We start from the raw sequence: 6,807 nt of genomic DNA, 5'->3' as shown, positions 1-6,807 counted from the left end.
TCAAGATCATCTCATTTGGCCAAAGTATGAAGGACTTGTGCATGGGTGTAAGTTGAAGGAACATTTGGATGACTTCCACTTCCACTTTTCATACATAATTGCATGGCCTTCCATCATGAATTCAGCATGACTTTCACTTAATTTTGGATCAGATTGCATCACTTGTTGGGCCTATCACACACCTATGCAAGCATGCAAAGGAATTATTCAAAATTTGCCAAAATTCGAAGTGTGTGGAAATCAATCTCATGGCCTATAAATAAGACCCTCATTGCTCAAAAATAAGTACCTCATGCCCAAGCTTTGAGCCTGCAACCCCAAACCCTCACCATTGAAGGATAAGCTTGAAGATTTTCTTTAAAAATCGAGTTTCAATTCTCCATCTGTTTTGAGATTGAAACTCCAAGAGTCCATATCTTTTATTGATCCTAATCACCTCCAACAAGCATATTAAGCAAGGCCGAGCATAATGGAAAGCAAGATCGTGCCAATCAGAAGCACCATTGAAGGTGAATTTTCATAAATTTCATCTCTTTGATTCTCCCTCAATTCTGAACCATTCTTGTTGATTTTTGGTTGTCTTAAGTCCTATCAATGTAGACAAGAAGATTGAGTTGCTTTGAGGCCAATTCGAAGAAACTCAGTTCGTGATCCTCAAAATTCAAATCCCTGTATCTTTTTATATACATGGAATTGGAGAAAATTGAGGCCAAATTCGTGCTCCTGAGCATTTTTCCTTCAAAATAATGTTTTCACTTTTCATTTTTATTTGAGATGAGCTTCGACCAGACCGGTGGTGCTCATTGGAGAAGATGACCGGAGCTAGGGCTCCGGTGGTGCGTTTGATCAATCCAGGGCACTTGATTTGGTTCTCACATTTTAATATGATCCATCCAATTTGATTACCATGCGTGTGGCACAGTTGATTGAGGCGTTGGTGGAATACCAAGCATAATTGAAAGCAAGATCATGTCAATCTAAAGCTCCATTAAAGGTGAATTTTCATAAATTTCATCTCTTCGATTCTCCCTCAATTCTGCACCATTCTTGTTGATTTTTGGTTGTCTGAAGTCATATCAATGTAGGTGAGAAGATTGAGTTGCTTTGAGGTCAAATCGAAGAAACTCAGTTCATGATCCTCAAAATTCAAATCCCTGTATCTTTTTAAATACTTGGAATTGGAGAAAATTGAGGCTAGATTCGTGCTCCTGAGCATTTTTCCTTCAAATTAGTGTTTTCACTTTCCATTTTCCTTTGGGTTGAGCCATACCGGTGGTGCTCACCGGAGCTAGGGCTCCGGTGGTGCGCTGGATCAATTCAGGCCTTCTGATTTGGTTTTCATGTTTTAATCTCATCCATCCAATTTGATTACCACACGTGTGGCACAGTTGACTGAGGTGTTGGTGGAATGTGCGCTCTTGACGATAAGATATGCCACCTCAATTAATGAGGGAGATCTGATGGCCCTTTTTTTTTTATTTATATTTTATTTTCTTATTTTTCATTTAATCCTTTTATTTTAATTAATTCATATCAATTTAATTTTTAATCCAAAAAATATGGTACTTTCACCAAAAAAATTCAAATATTTTCCTATTTCATTTTCTGAATTAAAATTATTTTTTGGATCAATTTTGATATTTTTCATGATTTAATTGTTTTTATGCATACTTTTAATTGTTAAAAAATACTTCTGACTTTTCAAAAATCATGTAAAATTTTGTCTAAGGTCCTTTGACCGTGTTTGACCTAGGATAAATCTCTTTGCCATTTATTTAGGGTATTGAAGAGGTTTTAGGTTTTTGATCAAATATAATTTAATTTAAATGCATTTTAATATGATTTTTAAATGATTAATTGTGTAGAAATTATGTTGAGTCATATTTATTGACTTGTGAAGTTTGACTATATGTTTAGACCTTGGTCAAGGTTGATTTGACTTTTATTGGATTAAAATTATTGGATTTAGGGGATTGACGAAATGTACATTTCATCTCCCAAAATCAATAAATGATTTTAATTTGATAAAAATCCTCCCATGACCAATTTGTGTTTCTCTTATCTCCTCTCCCTCTTCATCTTTAAACTCATTCTTCCATATCCCTTCCATTGACCAATGAAGTCTCAATATCGTAAGACTAATTGGTTCATCCATAACTTTGTGTTAGATGAACCAATACAAGCATGAATGATATTAGGTCCATCCTTTGATCATTTTCTTTTTGAGTGTGGTATGTTTTAGGAGTAAGGTTCATTATACCATATCTCTAACATGCATTAACATCAAAATTTCTATTTCTCGACCTCAGATAGTTGTGACTTCTACATAAGTCCAATTACGATTGCTTAACATAGCGCTAAATTTTGATCCAAAGGCATAACATTCTAGTAAGTGAGATTGTAAGTCTCCCCCCTTTCATGGTATTATGTGGAAACTTGACCTTTTTTCCTTCCTTTGGAAGATGTCTTGGTTCAAGGATCCATGTTGGTGAATAGAGGGTTGAGTGTTCTCTAAAGAATGACTTAAACAATTAAAAAGAAACACACCACTAACATTTAATCAACTAACATTTGACTAACTTATATTATTATTGCTTTTAATTCCAAGTCATTTATTTTATGCAATTTAAATTCAAGTCATTTATCATTTCTTTTGCCATTTACATATCATTTAACTTGTTTATGTTTGTCATTTTCACTTTGCTCACTTGAGCCATATATTGTGATTGCATATATTTGTTTGTGTTTGTGGTCTTAGGACCTTAAATTACTTAATAAACAACAAAAAACCATAAAAAAATGTTTGTGTGGACTGTTGGATTTGATCCGAGCTTTGGACCTAGAATTAGGCAACGTTCCTTATGCAAAAGGACTTGGTCAATACCAACATTCCTGAGACCAAGTTATTGTGATTTGAGCTTCCATCTGATGCAAGTATTGGGAGCCACGTGAATTCATCTACTACATGGTCTTGATGCAAATGTTACTTTGAACCGATGTCTAATGCCTTATTCTGAGCCAATCAAGGAGTATGTCATCTGATACATGGGAAGATTAAGAAGAATACTGTGAAGTTTCTTGCTTGGATGTGGCTATCTTTATTTGATGCCTTGCTCTTCATATTTCTACTGGCTTATTGATATTGCTTGATTTAAAGTCCAAAGAAAAAGTGAGTTTCTATATGACATTCTTGTCTATTGATATTTTATGCTTAGGATTAGTCTCTTCATCTCTTCCCAATTCTTAAATTTGAAAATCACTCCCTCTTTTTTCAAAATTTTCTTTGCTCGTGATTTTCAAACTTAGACTTTATTGCAAATTAGAAACTTTGACCTTAGGCCATTGCATTTTAAAAATCTTTTCTTAAATCAAGCTTGTAAATGAATCTAATCATATTGACTTCAAATTTCAAAAGACAAAAAGAACTAACACTAATTCAAACTCTTTTAGGCCCTTTATGCATCTCTTAAATTTAAATATTTTGTTAAAAGCAATTTACTCATTTTGAAATTTATACCACGAATTACGAGGTTTTGATCCCTCATTTTTTGTTGGTACGTAGGCATAAGTACGAAGGTCTTGTCAAACCCAAAAATATAATTAATGAATTATTTTCTCATCCCCACACTCTATTTGTTGCAAACATCTTTTATACCAAAAATACATACACACATAAAAAAGAGCTCCCTATGAGTACCTAGGATACTTTGGGTGCTAACACCTTCCCTATGTGTAACCAACCCCCTTACCTATAATATTTGGAATTTTATTAGTTTTGATTTGAAAACTTCTTATCTTTGGGTTTTGTTCATACTTTTCCCTTTTCCTTTGGAAACAATAAACGCGCGGTGACGACTCGGGTTTTGTTGACGTTAAGCTTATCCATAGCTTGATGGTCATGAATTTACCGCTACAACACCCGTGGACTCTGATGCAGTTAAGAAATACTATGTCTAATAGAAACCCGCTAAGTCGAAAACCTGAAAAGGCGACTTAGGCAAAAATGGGTATCCCGGTGGATCAAAAATCTGAAAGGGTGATCTAGGAAAAAGTTAGGGATAATAAAAAATGATAGTTCACTAAGTTAAAAACTGATGACACTGAAATTCACCGTATTTTCGACTCCGATTTCACATGCATTTTAGTGGTTTTATTGTCATTTTGTTATGTTATTACTATGTTTCTCTTTGTTTTCAGGTTTTTACTTTAATCGGAGCCCTGATCGAGAAAAGGAGTGAAAATGAGCTAAAAACCCTAAAATTCAGCATTTTACACTTGTGGCTCCCACTGTGGCTGGCGCCATGGACCCAGCCATGACGTGTCCTAGCACAACTTCCCTCAACTACCATGTTCCCCACTACTTCGACTAAGGCGCCACAATTTGGCCTTATGGCGGGCGCCATGGACTTGTGGCAGGCGCCATAAGAAGAAAAGATTTCCCTCCCATTTTCAAACTGAAGGGCATCCTTGTCTTTTCCATTATTTTACTTGCCTATAAATAGAGATTCAAATTCATTTGTTTAATCATCCAAACTTAGAGCAGAGGCAAACTTAGAGCAAACTTAGTTTCACTTAGGCATATATTCAGTATTTTAAAGTGGTAAGCGCTTCGCATTGGGGTGTTACCACAATTGTGTAATCAAGTATGTGATCGAGTCTGTAATCGAGTTTGGAGCACTTTGGAAGGAAGTTAATCCTGCCGCCATTTTCATTTCCGCTTCGCATTTTATTCAACCCTCCGATTGGAGCAGGTTTTTATTGCCTTACCTCTATCTATTTATTTCCCGCACTGTCTTTATTTTATTTATTTCCCGCACTCGCTTTACTTTATTTATTTCTCGCACTCGCTTTACTTTATTTATTTTCGGCACTCGCTTTACTTTATTTATTTTCCGCACTCGCTTTACTTTATTTATTTTCCGCACTCGCTTTACTTTATTTATTTCTCACACTCGCTTTACTTTATTTATTTTCCGCACTCGCACTACTTTTATTTACTTTCCGCACTCGCACTACTTTTATTTACTTTCCGCACTCGCACTACTTTTATTTACTTTCCGCACTCGCACTACTTTTATTTAAATTAAAAAGCACCTTTACTTTACCATGTCTAACTAAACCTACAAGGTTAGAATGTAAGGATCGTAATTGAACCGATAATCCGTACAATTGTTCGGAGAAACACTTAAGGGCTATTTTTACTTTAAACTTATGTTTTCCCGCACTTAGTTTCCGCTGGGTAAGATCGAAAGTCGTCCAACGTCTATTTAAACTTAATTGTTTTTAACTATTTCAAAAATAGCGAAAGCGCTTTGTTTAGTTCATTAGGAGTTTTTAACTTAAGAAGAAAAGAGATTTTAAAACTATTTTCGGACGCGTTTATAAGTTCAGAGTCTAGTTCGTGAGAACCTCTTTTGGTTAAGAAATCCAGGTTAAAATACTTTTCAACTTAGTCAAGATACTATATTTCTTAAAAATAAGTTTACTACTCTAACGCAATGCGTGCCTTTTTATAAGTGACAATAAGAGGGTTTGATTAGGGAGTACAACTCGGTTCTGAATACGCAAAAGCGACAGTTCCTGTTAAATTGGTTCTTTTCAAAGTAGGAAACACTATCCATAAGTAGTTCTATTAGCAAGTACTTGGATTATTAATTGATTATGTGAATTACATTCGAGCCTGTCTTTATTAATTGAATTTAATTTAATACTTTACTCTTCATTGCACACTCTAAAAACCCCTATTTTGATTACCTTTGATAAACACCATAACAATAGATAACGATAGATTGACACTTGGTCTCTGTGGATTCGACAATCTTTTATATTACTCTTACGCGTTCGTATACTTGCGAAAAGCACGCATCAAGTTTTTGGCGCCGTTGCCGGGGACCAATTTCGTCAAATTTCATAACCTGTTGTTATATCGTTTAGACTTTGGTTATTTCCCGCCGGTGAATGCGAAGAACTCGCAGCACCGGAAGCTTAGTATACCCTCTGGCGAAACCTAAAATTTACGCTCGCGCACGTTTATTTTTCCATAGAATTAGGAGAGCTATGGCCGAAGATCAAAACCAAAGACCTCTTAAGGACTTCGCCTAACCATCCAACGAAGAACCTAGTTCTAGTATAGTAAACCCAACCATCTCAGCTAATAATTTCGAACTTAAACCATCCCTGTTGCAACTAGTGCGACAAAGACAATTCGCAGGTCTCGCTACTGAGAACCCAAACCAACATTTAAAAATCTTTCTCCAATTAGCAGACACTTTTAAAACAAATGGAGCTTCTCCTGAGGCAATCCGTTTAAGATTATTCCCTTTTTCCCTCAGAGATAAAGCCCTATCATGGTTAGATTCCCTTCCACCTAATTCCATTACGACTTGGGATAAACTTAGAAGAGTATTCCTTGCTAGATACTTTCCCCCAAGTAAGACCGCCGTTCTTCGAAACCATATAACTAAATTTACCCAGAACCAAGGAGAATCGCTGTTCGAAGCTTGGGAGAGATATAAAGTTGTTAAGAGCATGCCCACATCATGGTTTATAAAATTGGTTAATCATTAAAACCTTCTATAATGGACTTCACTATAACACTAAGATGACCATCGACGCTGCCGTAGACGGTGCACTGATGAACAAACCTTATCCTGAAGCTAGTGCCCTCATTGAAGATATGGCTCAAAATCGTCAATCATGGGGAGTCGAACGAGCGATAGTTGAGAAGAAAGAAGCCCAAGGAGGAGTGCATGAACTAAGCTCTATAGACATGATGCAAGCCAAAATGGACGCATTAGCCCTTAAGGT

At 35.8% G+C, this 6,807-nt stretch overlaps 1 non-coding gene across 1 annotated transcript; it reads right to left on the bottom strand.

The window, feature by feature from the left end:
• Positions 1-6,441: 6,441 nt before the first annotated feature.
• Positions 6,442-6,546, bottom strand: LOC127133924 (small nucleolar RNA R71). The gene has a single exon (XR_007807721.1). It is a non-coding gene; the product is annotated as a small nucleolar RNA R71 (small nucleolar RNA).
• Between the last annotated feature and the right edge of the window lie 261 nt (positions 6,547-6,807).

This window comes from Lathyrus oleraceus, chromosome 3, assembly GCF_024323335.1.
Source record: "Lathyrus oleraceus cultivar Zhongwan6 chromosome 3, CAAS_Psat_ZW6_1.0, whole genome shotgun sequence".
Lineage (NCBI taxonomy): Eukaryota > Viridiplantae > Streptophyta > Magnoliopsida > Fabales > Fabaceae > Lathyrus > Lathyrus oleraceus.
This window is presented reverse-complemented; position numbering and strand designations above follow the sequence as displayed.